Below are 21054 nucleotides of genomic sequence, written 5' to 3'. Positions count from 1 at the left end.
ACTTCCTCTCTCCTATCTATATTTCCATAGCATTTTATAATTGCTCTATTATAGTTCCCATCATATTGATTACAGTTATTGATTTACATGCCTTTCTCCTCTGGTGAAATGTGACCTCATAAAAGGCAGGGAGCATATTTTATCAATCTCTGCACTTACAGAATCTATGGTTTGCCCAAGGTTGGTGCTCAGTAAAATGAATGAATGAATGAGTTCAGAGGGTGCGGGGATTGGGCTGTGATTATGTTTTTGTTGCATTGTTTATAATTGAAATGTAATAATCATTATCTTAATAATGAAATGTATCCTTTATTCAGAAATTACTCTGATACAGGCATGGTACTAAATGCTTTGCCAGTACTAAATCATCTCATTTAATCCTTCTAACATTTCCATATATTTTGCAATATTATGGTTTCCCTACTCTTCCCTTGTCTTCCCATCCCTGCATTTTATAAACACAAGAAATGAGAGTTAAAGAGCCCAAGTGATCTCTCTCAGGTACCTGATTTTTGAGTATCAGAATTATTAGTATTTTGGAGTTTTTAATATGATCTTTTTTTCTGAATGTCATAGATGTCATATACAGAAAAGTAAATAGGAAGAGTGGATGCTGCTGACTACTTACTGTTAACATCTTCTGTGTTTATTGATCTGAGAGCGTCTGTCAGGGTCAAGTGGGCTTTTTCCGCCTTGACAAGGGCCCGCAAGATATGTGAGGGAGGCAGAATGTTTGCTGTGAGATTGCTATGCCTCCCAGTTGTTATGTTTGTTTGTTTTTACTGAAATGCATGTTTTTATGGAAGCACTTTCCTCCCGCTCTGCTAGCTTCCTCCTAAGAAGCACCTTCCAAATGTGTGTCATGTAACTTGTCTTGCAACACTTACCTCAGGATTCTTACAACCCAGCACAGTCAGTTACCACAACTGAGGGGGAGGGTACAACCCGCCTTAAGAGCAGAATCTCTACTGATCACTGTGAAGTAAGTCCTGAAAAGGCCTCTTTCACCCAGAGGTGGTGATGTTCTTATTCTCCAACATATAAAATTTCTTTCTGATAGCAGCCACCCACAAACAATACTCAGATAAGAGCGACAGATAACCCCAGATTCTACATGTTTCCATTTGTAATGGGGAGTATTCCTTCTTAATAATAACAAAGCAGTTGCCATCGAGTTGATTTTGACTCAAAGCGACCCTATAGGATAGAGTAGAACTGCCCCATATGGCTTCCAAGGCTGTAATCTTTATGGGAGAAGGTTGCTGCAGAGGGTTCCTTTTAATAATAATGGGAATGTATAAATCCTTGGTCCAAGAGACCTCTTCCCAGCAAGAAGCTACCCAGGAAGGCAGATCTCTCCTCAGAATGCTATTTGGAATATACAGAATTATAATGGATTTGAGGAAATATTTCCCTCAAGTCAGAGAGCACTGACAATCTCCTGATGAAGCCTTTGGACCACAGAATGCACGTATGTGTTTGTGGGTATGTGTGTTTTGTTTTTCTTAACACTGTACTTCTGCAGTATTGGACTCCATGACAAAGATTCTTCTCTGGACTCTAGTTTTCTAAGATGATCATTCTCCTCCCCTTTCTATTCTTCTTACTATTCTCAGTTAAGGCAATACCACAATGATTTGTGCTATTCTAGAATGGGTCTCATAGTAAGTGTTGTGGATTGTTTTTTGTCCCCCCAAAATGTGTGTTAACTTGGCTAGGCCATGATTGCCAGTAGTGTGTGGTTGTCCACCATTTTTTTATCTGATGTGATCTTTCTGTATGTTGTAAATCCTACTTCTATGATGTTAATGAGGCAGGATTAGAGACAACTGTGTTAATGAGGCGGGACTCAATCTACAGGATTATGTTGTATGCTGAGTCAATCTCTTTTGAGATATAGAAGAGATAATCTAGCAGAGAGGAAAGGGACCTCCTACCACCAAGAATGAAGAACCAGGAGGGTAGAGCATCCTTTGGACTCAGGGTCCCTGCACTGAGAAGCTCCTAGACCAGGGGAAGATTGATGACATGGAAGTTTCCCCAGAGTCGACAGACAGACAAAGGTTTCTCCTGGAGCTGGTACCCTGAATTTGGAATTCTAGCCTCCTACTGTGAGAGAATAAATTTCCCTTTGTTAAAGCCATCTGTTTGTGGTATTTGTTATAGCAGCACCGGATAATTATTACAAGGAGGAAGAAAGAAAAAGGAAGTCTTCAGGCAGAAGTATTTAAAGATGCTTTCCAAATTTTTAAAGTTTGTTCCATAACACTTAGATAGGTAATTTTATTTCTTCCAAGATTTAGAAAAAGTGCATTTTAGCATATGCTTGACTGTTGCACATGCAAAGTAGAAGCAAGAATTGAGGTGACTTTCAAAAGAATTAAAAGCTTTTTCTCAAGAATCTAAACATTTCAAAGAAATCCTTTTGTATTAATAATCAATAAATCATTCTCTCTTTTCCTTTATGTGACAGTTAGCTATCTAAATTCCCTTTCGTTCCTCTTTAACTGCACCACAACAATATGTTCAGTATTACTAGTGTCTCCTACGTGCCCAGCACTGTTTTAGGAACAAGCAGTGAATAACAAGAAACAGGACAGGGACAATCTCTGACCTCACCTGACTGGTTACACTTCAGCGTGGCCAAGACCAAGCCATGACTTCCTGTCTTCATTTCCTAGTGCTGCCATCACACACACACACACACACACACACACACACACGCCATAAGTGGGTGGTTTTGAAGAACAGAAATTAATTTTCTCACAGATTTGGAGACTAGAAGTCCAAATCAGGCCATTGGTTATAGGGCACTGTCCTACCCTGTGAGTAGCCACAGGCATTCCTCAGCATTCCGTGGCTGGTAGAAGGTTATTGCAGCACTAGATGACTAAGACAGTAAGTGTCAAGCTGTGTACTGGTATTTTGACCATATGGTCCAAAGGAAGAAACAGATTTTACATTTATACATACCCCTACTGCATCACTGAAATTGAACAACATTTCATATAATACCCTTACTGGGTGTGATGTGCTCTCATATCTTGTTTTAGTCTGTCTTTCTTTTTTTTTTTTTTAAGGCCACTAAATTCATTTCAAGAGCCTCTAAAAGGTCATGCTTTTCACTTTAAAAAACACTGGTCTTCGCAGCGTATGGGTGGGGATTGGATTTTCTCCTTTGTTAATTTATTGGGTCCTCTCTCAGAGGTCTAAAGGTGCCCCCTTGTGGCTGTCTGTGGGAGAAGCTGTAGAGTCAATACCTTGCAGTGACAAATGGTGGAAAGATAACAAGCAACTTGGCGATAGTCTCACCTGTAAGTAGAGGAACAAGGGGTGATTGGCAGCATAAAATGTAGTATTTAAGAGCCTAGGATGTAGAATCATGTGGACCTGGGTTCAACTCTACTACTCACTAAGTAACAATGCTGTGTTACCTAACACCTCCAGTCCACAGCTGTATCTTTTGTAAAATGAAGGTAAGAATAGTTCGGTATCTTTTTCATAGGACTGTTCTGATAATTGGGTGCATTAATATATGAGAACTGAAACAACCTGATGTATAATTTTGGGTGTGATTTAGAGCATTGTTCTTGGCTGCATAGTTTCTAACCTTGGTTTTATACACTTTTCAGTGAATTTGAGAGCCACCCAATAACTTTTCAATGACTTTTCTGCTTAATTTAGCTGAAGTTATGACTATAGCATCCACTTAATAACCCTGACTGATACAGCAGCTAATGCATAAGTTCAGGTATATCAAGAGGCTTTGACAAATGATTATGAAATATATATAATTTGTTTCTAAGTGACTGTTCTTGTTCTCTCCTTTTGAGAGGATAGCCAATCCCTTATTGTTGTCTAGACTTTGAAAGAGAAACATATTAGGTAGGTATTTCATGCTGTATTAGAGAAACAGCTACTGAACCTGATAGTTCAAGATTGCTTCTAAAAAGAAAGGCTAGCTTTACAGAAGAAGAAAATGCACCCTTTGCTAGATTTTTGCATACGTTTTATAAGGTCCCCGTATAACATGGCACTGTTACTCCTGAAATATGGTAACTAGTTCATGTCGAGCTCATAAAAGTCTCTCAGGAAAGGCTTTTTAACTTGATTATACAAAGCATAGTATATGAACATTTTCTGAGTCTATTTTTACCACTTACTGAACAGTAGGTTGCTTTAGCTAGTGATTTGAGGATAGAAGCTATTCCATAGAAAATCACATGGCAGAACTTCTCATTCGGATGCCTACAAATCTGCTCCTTCACATAAGATGCCTTCTGTGGTTACATAAGATGTCTTCTGTGGTTCAGCGCTTAGAGAATGGGGAATTGAAAGAATGCTGGGATGTTAAAAAAAGAGGACTCACTTATTTCTCTGAGGTTGCACTTTGAAGCCAGGATCACACACTCCTTAAGAGGGCAGAAAGGCATCCAATAATTACCAGCCTTGGGCACCCTCGCCTTTTCATAGAAAAACACTTAACACTCTCATCTGACACATACGCTCGCTTCTGCTCTTCCATCCGGGGGCTTCTGATCTTTTGTGTTTTATCTTTTGTTCCCAGCCTCAGGTGCACTTGGACGTTGTGGTTCCCTTTGGCTTTGAATCTCTGAGCTTCCTGGAAATTAACTCTCACTCACCTGAGATCTTTTCCTCATCTGGAAGGTTCAGAAACTAATCTCCTCCTGACCCAGTTCTTTCCCAACATATCCTGGCACAAATCCACCAAGTCCAAAAGTCGAAAAAGGCTATCAAATACCATGTTTATCAGTAAGGAAATCTACCTACCATTGCAAAAAGCAAAATCTCCAACTAAAACCAGTTTAAATAACACAGACACTTATTACTATCTCACTTAACCACAAGTCTGAAGGTAGGAGGTGCCAGCGCTGGTGCAGCCAGTCAGGAATGTTATAAAAAAAACCAGACTCCTCCCATATTTTTTCTCTGCCATCCTCAGAGCATTAGCAATGAATCCCAGCATATTTATGTAATTACTGCTACAGCTGATTGCTTCAACAGCATTCCAAGCAGAAACAGGCAAGGGCAAATGGGCTTCTGTTTGTATGACTCTCTTTACTAGGAAGGAAAATCTTTTCCCAGGATCCCCTCAGCTGACTTGCCTTACATCTATCTCATTGCCTCTCACTCCCTAGGCAAATAACTAGCAAGTGCTCTGGGTCTAGGCATCTTATCACCCAAACAAAATTGGAGTCTTACTAGCAAGCAAGAAAGGCATGGCATTGGGTGGGTAACCAACAATATCCGCCACCTTAGCATTGAGCAGGGGTAGAAAAAAAGCACGGTGGTGTGTGTGCTACCCTTGTTCTATAGACGTTTTTCTCAAGAAATGACCAAGCTTCAAAAGTCAGACATTTTGAAGCAGAATTCAAGTTTTAATAAAAAAAAAAAAGGGTATAGTTGGTATTACTACCTGGATAAATTGTTGCATGTAGCCTAAATTTGGAATTTCCTACTTACAGGAGGACACTTTGGTTACTGTTTCATGAGAAATCATTTTCAGAAACTATGACCAACATCTCTACTCCTTCTACTTTCATCGTATATGTGTTCCGCAGTGCAAGGCAGGGTGATGACATTACCAGCAGAGGTGGGAGGTCCACAGGCAGGAGATGAATCATCCCTGTGCTGCTTTTTTCCGGATCCGGGAGCACAGCACAGGGATGAATACCACATGCGGAGGCAGATGACCTAAACCTTGTTTTGTATGGGCCACTCTGCTCCGAAGGGCCTGTGGAGACATGGCCCATGGTGATAAATGTTAAAGAAGAAGAAAGAGGAACTCAGCTGAAAATTATTCTGACGGCAGCCCAGAAAATGCTGCTGACTTGCTTTGATATCTGCTAAAATAGAAGGCTTTAGGATAGACATCTAAAACAGAATTTATCACAGTGCAGAAAGTCCTCAGTCAATATCTGTGCCCGTATAATATAGTTTTTGCAATTGCCTGCGTGAATGGAATGGGTTGGATTGAAATAATCCCTGCATGATAAAAACTTCGGTGTGAACTTTTACTCTCTTGGTATCATTTGCTCCAGAAAACAACCTTGAAATGGAATTACCAGACTTATTTCATCTCAAATAAGTATATTCGATAAATCTCTATGTAAAAATTAACCACAGCAATGGTAGTAGGGTGTGATTTTTTAAGATAGATATTGATGGGAGTAGTAATGTAAGGAGCCCTGGTGGCGTAGTGGTTAAGCACTCCGCTGCTAACTGAAAGGTCAGCGGTTCGAACCCACCAGCTGCTCCATGGTAGAAAGATGTGGCAGTCGGCTTCTGTAAATATTAAATCATTGGGACCCCTCTGGGGCAGTTCTACTTTATCCTATAGCGTCGTTGTGAGTCAGAATTGACTCCATGGCAACGGGTTTTAGCAATAAAGTACAGGATAATCTGTTATTAATGTTTTGTTCATCAGACTAAATGGCTAATTATAATATTGATCATTTGTCCTTTGGATGCTAATTACCTTTGTGCTAAACACTTTGTTTTTTACATATCATCTCTAACGATTATTATAAAAATACTAACTTACGAATGATTAAGCTGAGAGTCAAAAACCGAGCTCAGGGCTATCCAGCTAACGAGAAATGAGCTGGTCATCAAACTCAGGTTTGTCTGTCTCAAGACCCTATACTTGATGCCTGCTAATATACCACTTCAGATGTTTTAGTGTTTCCCATAAAACCAGTTATACTTGGGGCCATCTAAGAATGTCAAACATGAGGAAGAATAAGAGAAGGAAGAACAAAGAAAATGAGTTCAATCTTGTCCTGTGAGGGGCCCAGAAGGGACTGGATAAAAAGCTGATAAAAATCATGAGGACTAACAGCTGAGAGATGCTGCTCTAAATAGTGGGAAAAAGTTAAACCAAGGGAATTAAAACAGCACCTACTATTTTTGCTGCTGAATCTTAATATTGGCAACATTCATAAAACACATTCTTATCATTGCATAAAATATTCTCAGTTTTCCTCAGTCTGATTAACTATAGTGGAAATATCTCAAAGAAGAGAAATGTATTCACTTCAACATTTGTTAATATCTAATGCATGACGGGCAATATGCTAAGCACGGGGTTTCAAGGACAAAAAGACTTAGTCTCTGTCTTGAAAGGGCTTACAGTCTGATGAGGGAAGCAGAGAAAACAGAATGGCTGTATAAGCAAATACATGAAATAAAGTCTTATACTAGAGAGGAGAGGATGTAGAAAGGAAAAAAAATAATTACAGCTTCCTTTATACTATTAGCTTCAGCTTCAGCCTAGGGAACGTTATTAAGTTTATCAGCCTTTGCTTAATCATCATTGTATTATGGGTTGATTAAGAGGTGTTACATACATCCAAAAATAATTTGAATACAACATTGCAGTTTGCATTGGAATATCTGAGTTTCCTCTCAGATAATTTCCTACCATAATGATTTTTACTTATTACTGAATTCTATTTGTTAATATTCTGTTAAGGTTTTTTTTGCATTTATAGTCATGAGGGATATTAGTCTGTAGTTTTCTTTTCTTTTTTTTTTTTGTTATTTACTGTTAAAGTCTTGTTTTGTATCAAGGTAATGAGCTTCATAAAATAAATTGGGAAATGTCCTCTCCTATTTCTGGAAGAGATTGTGGATAATGGTGCTGATTCTTCTTTGACATTGGTAGAATTCTCCAGTAAAACTATCTGGGTCTGGAGTTTTTTGTTTTTTTTGAAATGTTTGAATTAGGGATTCACTTTTCTGGATAGTTATAGGGCTATTCAAATTATTTATATCAGTTTGGCTGGTTTCTTTAATGTTTCTGGGTTGCTGGCTCCTTCATCTACGAGCTTGAGATGTAAGAGGGAAAAAAGACAAAACAAAACAGAGAAGTCACCACTGTGCCATTTCTCGGGTCTTATGGTCCATAGTCAGTTTGCCTTCTTCTTTCCACCCTTCAGTCTTCTTATGTTTGTTTTATACATAATGTCCAGTTTTTAGATGTACTTAGCGGGAGGGGTAGGAAAAACTACCTCTACTCCATTTTCCCAGAAGTAGAAGTCTTCAGAGTTGTTTTAAGATTAAATGTGATTTTATATGTGAAAATATCAACAGCACCTTATAAAACATCCAGTGAGGTATTATTTACTTACTTTAGTTACACAGGAGAAAAGTTTGATATATCAAAGTTAGAAAAAATACTAATTATATTTTACATTTATTTATTTTCTTTGACACACAAATTTCTTAAATAATATAAAAATAAAATTGGTCAAGCCCACTCCTCCATTCCATCCACAACCATATACAGACACCACCTCTGAAGAAATATGACATGAAACTCTGGGATCTGAAACTATCATTGTAAAATCATTTAGAGATTCCTACAGTGATTTTTGGCCCTCACTAAGCAGACATTTCTGGATACCCAAAAGGCAAAGTACATTTGAAGTGCATTCTTTTGCAGAGGAATATCTAGGAGACTTTTAAGAAATGCCATTGAAAATACAGGCTTCACTAGGTGAAGAGAGCAAACACAAAAATGAAATGTATGCCTGACCTTTGTTGCAGTCATTTCCTGTCTATTCCATTTCTCCTGCTAATAGACTTCAGGAGGACATTCTGGTCAATAAGAGATATGAATGGGGAACCTCTGTCCTCAGAAGCTGGCTGGTAATACATTTTTTCCTATATTCTTTGATGTTTTATGGAAAGAAAGCCTCAAGTTTTGATAAATATTTTTTAGAATACTATATCAAAATGAAGAAAGAAGAATATAATAAACTATCAGCAGCACCAAGGAATTAGAAATTAAAACTGCATATTTGTCTGTGTAAGGCCTAGAGGAGTGTTATGGATTCATTGCATCCCAAAAAAACATGTGTTATAAATCCTACTATAGCTGTGGTTATAATCCTATTTGGGAATGAGTGTTCTTTGTTATGTTAATGAAGCAGTATTAGTGTAGGAAAAAAAAACCCCTGCTGCCCACTCAATTCAGACTCATAGCGACCCTTCAGGACAGAGTAGAACTGCCCCATAGTGTTTCCAAGGAGTGGCTGGTGGATTTGAACTGCCTACCTTTTGTTTAGCAGCTGAGCTCTTAACCACCGGGCCACCAGGGCTCCATTAGTGTAGGGTGTGTCTTAAATCAATCTCTCTTGAGATATAAAAAGAGCAGATTGAGCATGTAAGCAAGAAAGCAGAGATGGGAAAAGATAGATGCCAAATCACATGAAGATCACTGAAGAATAGAAGCTGAAAAGAGACAAGGACCTTTCTCCAAAGCCGACAGAAACAGAAAGTCTTCCCCAAGAGCTGGCATCTTAAATTCAGACTTCTAGTCTCCTAACTGTGAGAAATAAATTTCTGTTTGCTAAAGCCACTCACTTGTGATATTTCTGTTATAGCATTACTAGATGACTAAGACAGAATTCAGTACCGGAATAGTGGGGTGCTGCTCTAACCAATACCTAAAATGTGGAAGTGGTTTGGGAATTGGGTAATGGGTAGAAGCTGGGAGAGTTTAAAGGTGCATAATAGTAAAAGTCTAGACGGTCTTGAAGAGATTGTTAGTAGAATTACGGATGTCAACAGCAATTCTGGTGAGTGCTCAGAAGGATGTGAGGAGAGCTATAGAGAAAGTCTCTATCGTCTTAGAGAATACATATGGCACCAGCAACAGGATATTGCTAGACATGTGGATGTTAAGTGTGCTTCTGGTGAGGTTTTAAAAGATGAACATATGATTGAACAATGGAGGAAGGACAATGCTTTTTATGCAGTGGCAAAGAACTTGTCTGAATTATGTTCAAATGTTTGGTGGAAGGTAGAACTTGTGAGTGATGAACTTGGATATTTGGCTGAGGAGATTTCTAAGCAAGATCTTAAAGGGGCTATGTGATTTCTCTTGCTTGCAGTAAAATATGAAAAGAAAGAAATGGACTTAAAAATGAACTGCGCAAAATGAAACAAAACTTAAAGATTTGGAATATTCTGTTGCACGAACTAAGGAAACGTGTTCTATAATTTTCACCAAGTATGTGGCTAAACAATCTTTTGTTAAAGAGATTAAGTCTGTGACTGATGGATCTAGCCAACTACCACAGCAGAAAACCCATCAGGTCAGACCGAAGGGGAAAGAGACAGTAAGCGCCAAATGAAGAAAAACTGCCTGCCTCCTGGAATTCTATAGGTAGGAAATAGGCCAAAGGAGCTACATCTGTTGTCCTCTAAGAAAAGTAAAAGACCCTCGTTGGAGCTCAGAGATCAGCAGAACTGTTGGAAGAAACACTGGAAATAGGGCTGACTCTGTTAGAAAGGGTGGAGCCACGACCTCCTAAGTTTCAAATGGTAGAGCAATGGTCTCCCAGATCTCAAAGGGTGGAGCCACAGCCTCCTAGATTTCAAAGGGTGGAACCACAGCCTCTTAGATTTTACAGTCAGATCTCCACCAACTTGATTCCATAGCATGGGGCTGCTGATCATGGGGGTTAAGGGAATGTTGCCCAAAGCTGAGGGGGTGGGGCTGCCATGCCCAAGGGGCAGGAGAATGGAGCCTACTGGGGCTGAGGAGGTGGAGCCACCACTCAGATGGACTAAGAGAATGAGACCACCCAAAGACAAGGGGGTGCGGTTTCCATACCAGTGGACCTGAAAGGTAGGGCCTCTGCCCAGGGTCGAGGGGCCAACACTCAGAATCCAGACAGCATGGCCAACACCCAGAGTCTGGAAGGTGGGACCATTGCCCAGATCGTATCAGAGAACAGCAGATTATTTTTAAGCCTTGAGAGTCAGTGTAGTTTGTTCTGCTGGGTTTTAGATTTACTTGGTGTCCTTTATCCCTTCTTTCCCTCCAATTTCTCCCATCTGTAATGGAAATGTTTACTTTGCATTTGTTCCATCATTATACTTTGGAAGCAGATAACTTGCATTCTACATTTCCAGGTTCACAGATGAAGAAGAATTTTGCCCCAAGATGGAATAAGCCTAAAATCTCACTCATATTTAATTTAGATGATTCAGAAGATAAGATTTTGGACTTAGAGTTGACTTTTGGGATGATATGATAGCATAAGTGTTTTTGCATGCGGGAAGGCCATGAATTTTGGGAGGCCAAAAGGTGGAATGTTATGGATTGAATTGTGTTCCCCAAAAATATGTGTTATAAATCCTACTATACCTGTGGTAATAATCCATTTGGGAATGAGTGTTCTTTGTTATGTTAATGAGATAGTATTAGAGTAGGTTGTGTCTTAAATCTATCTTTCTTGAGATATAAAAAGAGCAGATTAAGTAAGGAAGCAAGAAAGCAGAGAAGGGGAAATATAAATGTTGTCATGGATTAAATTGTGTCCCTCAGAAATGTGTGTCAAGTTTGCTAGGCCATGATCCCCAGTATTGTGTGATTGTCTACCATTTTGTGATCTGATGTGATTTTTCTACGTGTTGTAAATCCCACCTCTATGATGTTAATGAGGCAGAATTAGAGACAGCTATGTAAATGAGGCAGGACTCAATCTATAGCATTACATTTTATGTTGGATCAATCTCTTTTGAGATATAAAAGAGAGAATCTAGCAGAGAGGAAAGGGACTTTCCACCACCAAGAATGAAGGAACAGGAGGGAGAGCATCCTTTGGACCCAGGCTCCCCGCTCTGAGAAGCTCCTAGACAAGGGAAAGATTGATGACAAGGACCTTCCCCTAGAGTCAATAGAGAGGGAAAGCCTTCTCCTGGAGCTGGCAACTTAAATTCGGATTCTAGCCTCCTAGACTATGAGAGAATAAATTTCTCTTTGTTAAAGCCATCTGCTTGTGGTATTTCTATTATAGCAGCACTAGATAACTAAGACAGATGCCAAATCACATGAAGATCACTGAGGAATAGAAGCTGAAAAAAGTCAAGGACCTTCCTCCAGAGGTGAAAGAGAGAGAAAGCCTTCCCCTAGAGCCAGCACCTGGAATTTGTACTTCTAGCTTCCTAACTGTGAGAAAATAAATTTCTGTTTCTTAAAGCCACTCACCTGTGGTATTTGTTATAGCAGCACTAGATAATTAATACAAGGAGGAAGAAAGAAGAAAGAAGTCTTCAGGTGGAAGTATTTAAAGATGCTTTCCAAATTTGAATGTTTTAAAGTTTGTTTCATAACACTTAGATAGGTAACTTTATCTCTTCCAAGATTTAGAAAAAGTTCATTTTAGCATATGTTTGACTGTTACACATACAAAGTAAAGGCAAGAATCTAGGTGACTTTCAAAAGAATTAAAAGCTTTTCCTCAAGAATCTAAACATTTTGAAGAAACCCTTTTTTATTAATAATCAATAAACCTTTCTCTCTTTTCCTTTATGTGACAGTTAGCTATCTAAATTCCCTTTCTTTACTCTTTAACTGCACCACAACAATATGTTCAATATTATTAGTATCTTCTACATGCCTAGCACTGTTTTACGAACAAGGAGTGAATAATAAGAAACAGGGCAGGGACAATCTCTAGCATCACGTGACTGACTTACATTTCACTGTGGCCAAGAGTAAGCCATTACTGCCTGTCTTAGTTTCCCAGTGCTGCCATAACACACACACACACACAATAAAAATAAAAATAATGCCACAAGTGGTTAAAGAACAGAAATTTATTTTCTCCAGATTTGGAGACTAGAAGTCAAAATCAGGCAATTGGTTAGAGGGTAAGGTCCTTCCTTGTGAGTAGCCACAGGCATTCCTCAGCATTCGTTGGTTTGTATAAAGTTTCTTGCACGTTCTCTTCCCTTGCATGTGTGTGTGTGTGCACACGTGTGTGTGTGACTATGTCTATTCTGCTTTTTTTATGATACCATTCAGAAAAAATTAGGTTTAGAACCCACCCTACTCTGATATGACCTAATTAACATAACAAAAGAAAACCACTGTTTCTAGCTTCACATTTACCGGTATAGGGATTAAGATTTTAACATACATTTTAGTGGTGACACAATTCAATCGTTAACACTACCCTATCTGGGTTTCATTGGGGCTAGAAATCTTCACTCTTTATTTTCCTAAACCTTACTAGAAGAATTCTCAAGGATTAGGATTTTTGCCCAGAATTGTACTCTCCCTATACTCTCTCAAAAGCACTGAAACATGAGCATGATAGCAAATATTGTGGTATTCCAATGATTTTTCTCAAAAACTTACCATTAAAAGTTGTCAGTAATCCAGTAAAAGACAAAAAAAAATGTAATTTGAAATAAAGGTAATTTCAGTTATCAAAGAAAATATTAGATCTGATATAAGCTCTAATTATATTTTGCTTCAAGTATATTCCAAAAAGTTTGGTACTACGGGCTTCAGCTGAAACTAGAGGTACAGATGATGTTAGCATATCTTGTATCCTTTAAAGTTCTAAACACAATGAAATTTAATTACAAGAACTCTAAGGAGTAGCCCCCTTCCATCCCACCCAGCGTGAGCCTCAGTACACAAATCAGCATGACAAAGAGAGGTAATTATTTTAACAAATCATACCTTCATAGAATCCCAAAGCTCAAAGAGTCATTGAAGTTTATCTAATCACCTCACTAATACTTGAACTCCAATTACTGCACCCTACCAAACTGTCTACTAGCGTCTACTCAAATACCACTAGTAACAGGAAGTTCTCCACCTATCACAGAGGTTTGTTCTATTTTTAGATAGTAAGCTTTTAAATGGTTGTTTTTAAAATCTTAGGTTTAATTCTTCCTGTAAGTCTTCTGTGTTATATCAGCCCCTTGGAGTCACAAACAATAAGCTTCATCCCTCTTTTGCACAAAAGCCTTTCAGATATGTGAAGACAGCTAGCATCTGCATCCTAAGCTTTTTCTTGAGGGCAAAAATCTTATCAATGGAAAATCTTTCAAATCAATCACACTTACCAGAGGCATCTTCTCAAATATCAGTTCAATTTAGTTCCAGCACTAACTGCAATGTAGTTCTTCTTCTGACACTAACTCCCCAGAGTTAGGTACAAACTTCATTTGCATTAGTGAACTGAAATGGACTAGTATTGGCCATTTTGAATTAGACTATCATATGGTCTACTATACTGGGAATGACAACTTGAAGAGGAATGGTGTTGGATTCATCCCCAAAAAGAACATTTCAAGATCTATCCTGAAGTACAACGCTGTCAGTGAAAGGATACTATCCATATGCCTACAAGGAAGACAGGTTAATACAGCTATTGTTCAAAGTTACACACCAACCACTAAGGCCAAAGATAAAGAAATTGAAGATTTTTACCAACTTCTGCAGGTTGAAATTGATCAAACATGCAATCAGGATGCATTGATAATTACTGGTGATTGGAATGCAAAGGTTGGAAACAAAGAAGGATCAGTAGTTGGAAAGTGTAGCCTTGGTGACAGAAAGGATGCTGGAGATCACATGATAGAATCTTGCAAGAACAATGACTTCTTCATTGCAAATATCATTGCAAATACCTTTTTCCGACTACATAAATGACAATTACACGCGTGGACATTGCCAGATGGAATACTCAGGTGGAATCAAATCGACTACATATGTGGAAAGAGACAATAGAAAAGCTCAATATCATCAGTCAGAACAAGGCCAGGGGCCGACTGTGGAACAGACCATCCAAGTTCCAGTTGAAACTGAAGAAAATTAGAACAACTCCATGAGAGCCAAAATACGACCTTGAGTGTATACCACCAGAATTCATAGACCATCTCAAAAATAGATTTGATGCATCGAACACTAATGACTGAATACCAGATGAATTGTGAATCACATCAAGGACATCATACATGAAGAGAGCAAGAGGTAGTTAAAAAGACAGGAAAAAAAGAAAAGACCAAAATGGATGTCAGAAGAGACTCTGAAACTTGCTCTTGATCATTGAGTAGCTAAAGCAAACGAAATGATGAAGTAAAAAAGCTGAACAGAGGATTTCAAATGGTGACTCGAAAAGACAAAGTAAAGTATTATAATGACATGTGCAAAGACCTGGAGCTAGAAAACCAAAAGGGAAGAACACGCTCCGCATTTCTCAAGCTGAAAGAACTGAAGGAAAAATTCGAGGCTTAAGTTGCAATAGTGAAGGATTCTGTGGGCAAAATACTGAACGACACAGGAAGCATCAAAAGAAGATGGAAGGAATACACAGTCACTGTACCAAAAAGAATTGGTTGACATTCAGTCATTTCAGGAGATAGCATATGTTCAAGAATCAATGATACTGAAGGAAGAAGTCCAATCTGCACTGAAGACATGGGCAAAAAACAAAGCTATGGGAAATGACAGAATACCAGTTGAGATGTTTCAACAAACAGATGCAGAGCTGGAAGTGCTCACTAGTCTATGCTAAGAAATTTGGAAGACAGCTACCTGGACAACAGACTGCAAGAGATCCATATTTATGCCTAATCCAAAGAAAGGTGATACAATAGAATTCGGACATTATCGAACAATATCATTAATATCACACGCCAGTAAAATTTTGCTGAAGATCATTCAAAAGTGGTTGCAACAGTACATCCACAGGGAACTGCCAGAAATTCAAGCCAGATTCAGAAGAGGACATGGAACAAAGGATATCATTGCTGATGTCAGATGGATCCTGGCTGAAAGCAGAGAATACCAGAAAGATGTTTGCTTGTGTTTCATTGACTATACAAAGGCATTCGACTGTGTGGATCATAACAAATTATGGCTAACATTGCAAACAATGGGAATTCCAGAACACTTAATTGTGCTCATGAGGAACCTGTACATAGATTAATGGGTAGTTGTTCGAACAGGACAAGGAGATATTTGAGTGGCCTAAAGTCAAGAAAGGTGTGGGTCAGGGTTGTATCCTTTCACCACATACTTATTCAATCTGTATGCTGAGCAACTAATCCCAGAAGCTGAACTGTGTGAAGAACAGGAGATCAGGATTGGAGGAAGACTCATTAACAACCTGCAATATGCAGATGACACAGCCTTGCTTGCTGAAAGTGAAGAGGACTTAAAGCACTTACTCATGAAGAGCAAAGACTATAGTCTTCAGTACGGATTATACCTCAACATAAAGACAACAAAAATCCTCACAACTGGACCAATAAGCAACATCATGATAAATAGAGAAAACATTGAAATTGTCAAGGATTTCATTTTACTTGGATCCACAATCAACACCCATGGAAGCAGCAGTCAAGAAATCAAAGAACACATTGCGTTGGGCAAATCTGCTGCAAAAGACCTCTTTAAAGTGTTAAAAAGCAAAGATGTGACATTAAGGACTAAGGTGTGCCTGACTCAAGCCTTGTTTTCAATCTCCTCATACGCATGTGAAAGCTGGGCAGTGAATAGGGAAGACCGAAGAAGTGACTCCTTTGAGTTACGGTGTTGGCAAAGAATATTGAATATACCATGGACTGCCAAAAGAAGGAATAAATCTGCCTTGAAAGAAGTGCAGCCAGAATGCTCCTTAGAAGTGAGGATGGCAAGACTTCATCTCACATACTTTGAACATGTTATCAGGAGGGATCAGTCCCTGGAGAAGGACATCATGCTTGGTAAAATGGAGGGTCAGCGAAAAAAAAGGAGATGGATTGACACAGTGGCTGCAAACATAACAATCACGAGAATGGTGAAAGACTGCGCAGCGTTTCTTTCTGTTGTGCATAGGGTCGCTATGAGTCGGAACTAACTCGATGGCACCTGACAACAACAATACTGACGTTGCCTCATTAGATAACAAAGAAAACTCTATTCCCGAATGAGATTAAATCCACAGATATAGGGGTTGGAATTTACGCACATACTTTTGGGAGACACAATTCAATCCATAACAATAAAGCAACTACTAGGAAGCTTTTGGAATGGTTCAGGCTACAGAAGATGGTAGCTGAGGCTAAGGGCTGAAGGGGATAGAGGAGCTGGCAAGAAATGGATGGCTCTGAGAGAGATTTAATAGGCAAGTATTCGAATTCCGAATAATCTAGCAACAATATTTAGAAAAGAGTTTCTGCTAATCAGAAAATTCAAAACAAAGCTATGAAGCAATTTAATTTCTATTTTCACTTATCTAACAAGCAACTAGTTGCGATCGAATCAACTCTAACTCACGGTAACCCCATGTGTGTCAGAGTAGAAATGTGCTCCACAGAGTTTTCAATGGCTGATTTTTGGAAGTAGATCGCCAGGCCTTTCTTCCAAAGCAGCTCTGGGTGGACTTGAACCTCGAACTTTTTGATTAGCAGCTGAGTGTGTTAACCATTTGAACCACCCAGAGACTCCTCCTATTGCCCACAAGTGACTAAATATTTGAGCATTGGCAACAGAATATGCAAATAAATTAAAATTAAGCAGTATTACAGTAAAGTCCAAGAGGTACCAAGAGACAAAATGTCTCAACACATATTTTTTCTAATGTGAATGTGTTAGAAGGAATACCTGGAAGTTTCTAGATGTCCTAATTAAATGCTTAATGTCCTAAGAAAAAAATTAGTAAAGGATTAGAAGGAAAACAGTAGGGAACTTAAAGGTAGTTGATAAGTGCTTATATTTACATATATATATATATATATACACATGTACATGTATACACTCTTGAGACTTAAACATAGAGAAGCTGTAAAATAAGAAATTATTTAAATATACACTTTTTTAATACAAAGACTGTGAGTAATAAAAATTAAAACAGGAAATATTCGTTGCTTTAATGAGCTGGGCTAAACTTCTTTTATTGTAAAAGTAATAAATTTTTTTAAAGTTTAAATTTGAAGATGCTAAAGGTATTGAAGAATTTCAAACAATGCTAACCATGTCCTGATTATAAACGCTGGAATTCCGTAAAATTGAAGTTGCTTATTTTAAATAGCAGAGATTGTTTTTTAAACATTGGTCACCTAGCACCATCTTCTGGCTATGTAATAACTTTTTTCCTACTACAAATTGTTTTGACGTAACATTATGTATGTGGTGCCACCTGCTGGATTTTTTTCCTAAGAACCAGCATACGCGCATCCTGACGAATTCGCTGGGAAATTAGATTTCTCTGTAGGAGCAGGACTTCTAATCACTCTGGAAAAAATATACTACTTGAAAAGTAGCTAGATCTATCTCCTGCTTCTAGTTAAAGAATTATTAAAACCAAAAAAAAAGAAAAAAAAAAAAAAAACCCCGTTGCCGTCGAGTCGATTTTGACTCAGAGTGAGCCTGTAGAACAGAGTAGAACTGCCCCACTAGGGCTTCGAAGGAGCGGCTCGTGGATTGGAACTGCTGACCTTTTGGTTAGCAGCCAAATGCTTAACCACTGCGCCACCAGGGCTTATGTATCCTGTTTATTCTTCTGGAAAAAGGAGCTATATATCCCTTTGGTAACTCAGTCTCCATTTAGGAGGAAAATAAACCAATATTTGAACATACTTCGATACACTGTTCGTTGAATCTTACAATTCCATGAAATAGTATTTGCCCCATTGTACAGACTAGCAAACGGAGGTGCAGTTTAGTAACTGCTTCTAGGGTAGCTTATGCCAAAATAGAACACTGAAAATTTGAACCCAAGTTCAAAATCCCCTGCTTTTTCTACTCTACCTATTTTCATTGCTACTGAGGGGGGTTTAGGTAAATGTGAATTTTATATAATTTCTCAAAAGCCTTTTAAAATATTTTAATTTTTATTAATGTGCTTTTCTTGTCAGAGCTTTACTGTTCTTAGCCAAGATAATTTTATTTCCTATATTAATTTTTCCACAGGTGGAATGCCACGCTGTTCATTTGTTGCCTGGGGCTCCTCCCTGCCTGGGTATCTCTAAAACCAACCATGACATTAAAAGCTCTGTTTTTGATGCTTGGAAAGAAAAGTCCGAAAGAAGCAATAATAATTTGTCATTTTTTCTAAGGTGTTGATTAGATTCAACCTAAGGTAATGAATGCTAAAATTTTTCTATCGGTTAAAAAACAGATGCTCCAGTAATTCACTAATACTAATCTTATTTTGGAGCCCTGGTGGCATAGTAGTTAAGAGCTCAGCTGTTAACCGAAAGGTCAGCAGTTAGAATTCACCAGGTGCTCCTTGGAAACCCTGTGGGGCAGTTCTACTCTGTCCTATAGGGTCACTGTGAGTCGGAACCAACTGGACAGCACAGGGTTTGGGTTTTTTGTTGTTGTTGTTAATCTCATTTAACGTGAGTTTTTCAATCACGCATTTTCAATGTTGTTTTAACTGCTAATATGGGCCAAGAGTTTCACCTAAAGCGGTCATTGAGGACTCTCTCTTGGGCTGTTGTTATCAGGTGCTGTCGATTCAGTTCCGACTCATAGCGACCCTATGTACAACAGAATGAAACACTGCCCAGTTCTACGCCATCCTCACAATCGTTATGCTTGAGCCCATTGTTGCAGCCACAATGTCAGTCCATCTCCTTGAGGGTCTTCCTGTTTTTCACTCTCTACTTTACCAAGCATGATGTCCTTCTCCAGGGACTGATCCCTCCTGATAACATGTCCAAAGTATATGAGTCTCGCCATCATTGCTTCTAAGGAGCATTCTGGTTGTATTTCTTCCAAGACAGATTTGTTTGTTCTTTTGGTAGTCTATGGTATATTCAATATTCTTCACCAAGCCACAACTCAAAGACATCAGTTCTTCTTCGGTCTTCCTTATTCATCATCCAGTTTTCGCATGCATATGAGGCAATTGAAAACATGATGGCTTGGGTCAGGGGCACCTTAATCTTCAAGGTGAAATCTTTACTTTTCAACATTTTAAAGAGATCTTTTGGAGTAGATTGGCTCAATGAAATTCATCTTTTGATTTCCTGACTGTGGCTTCCATGGGTGTTGATTGTGGATCCAAGTAAAATGAAATCCTTGACTACATTAATGTTTTCTCCGTTTATCATGATGTTGCTTATTGGTCCAGTTGTGAGAATTTTTGTTTTCTTTATGTTGAGGTGTAATCCATACTGAAGGCTCTGGTCTTTGATCTTCATCAGTAAGTGCTTCAAGTCTCTTCACTTTCACCAAGCAAGGCTGTGTCATCTGCATATCACAGTTGTTAATGAGTCTTCCTCCAATCCTGATGCCCTGTTCTTCTTCACATAGTCCAGCTTCTTGGATTATTTGTTCAGCATACAGATTCAATAGGTATGGTGAAAGGATACAACCCTGACACACACTTTCCTGACTTTAGGCCACTCAAGTATCTCCTTGTTCTGTTCGAACAACTGCCTCTTGATCTATGCACAGGTTCCTCATGAGCACAACTAAGTGTTCTGGAATTCCCATTCTTCGCAATGGTAACCATAATTTGTTATGATCCACACAGTCAAATACCTTTGCATATTCAATAAAACACAGGTAAATGTCTTTCTGGTATTCTCTGCTTTCAGAGAGGATCCATCAGACATCAACAATGAGGTCCCTGGTTCCATGTCCTCATCTTAATCCAGCTTGAATTTCTGGCAATTCCCTGTCGATATACTGCTGCAGCTCCTTTTGAATGATCTTCAGCAAAATTTTACTTGCTTGTGATATTAATGTTACTGTTTGGCAATTTCCACATTCGATTGGGTCACCTTTCTTGGGATTAGGTATAAATATGGATCTCTTCCAGTCCAAATTTCTTTGCATAGATGAGTGAGCACTTCCAGCTCTGCATCAGTTTGTTGAAACATCTCAACTGGTATTCCATCAATTCCTGGAGCCTTGTTTTTTGCCAATGGCTTCAGTGCAGCTTTGACTTTTTCCTTCAGTACCATCAGTTCCTGATCATAGGCTACCTCCTGAAGTGGTTGAACGTCCACCAATTGTTTTTGGTATATTGACTGTGTAGTCCTTCTATCTTCTTTTGATGCTTTTTGCATCGTTTAATATTTTCCCTGTAGAATCCTTCAATATTGCAACTCAAGTCTGGAATTTTTTCTTCAGTTCTTTAAGCTTGAGAAATACGTGTTCTTCCCTTTTGGTTTTCTATCTCCAGGTCTTTGCACATGTCATTATAATACTTTACTTTCTCTTCTCATGCTGCCCTTTGAAATCTTCTGTTCAGCTCTTTTACTTCATCATTTCTTCCT

Source organism: Trichechus manatus, unplaced genomic scaffold, assembly GCF_000243295.1.
Source record: "Trichechus manatus latirostris isolate Lorelei unplaced genomic scaffold, TriManLat1.0 scaffold00006, whole genome shotgun sequence".
Lineage (NCBI taxonomy): Eukaryota > Metazoa > Chordata > Mammalia > Sirenia > Trichechidae > Trichechus > Trichechus manatus.
This window is presented reverse-complemented; position numbering follows the sequence as displayed.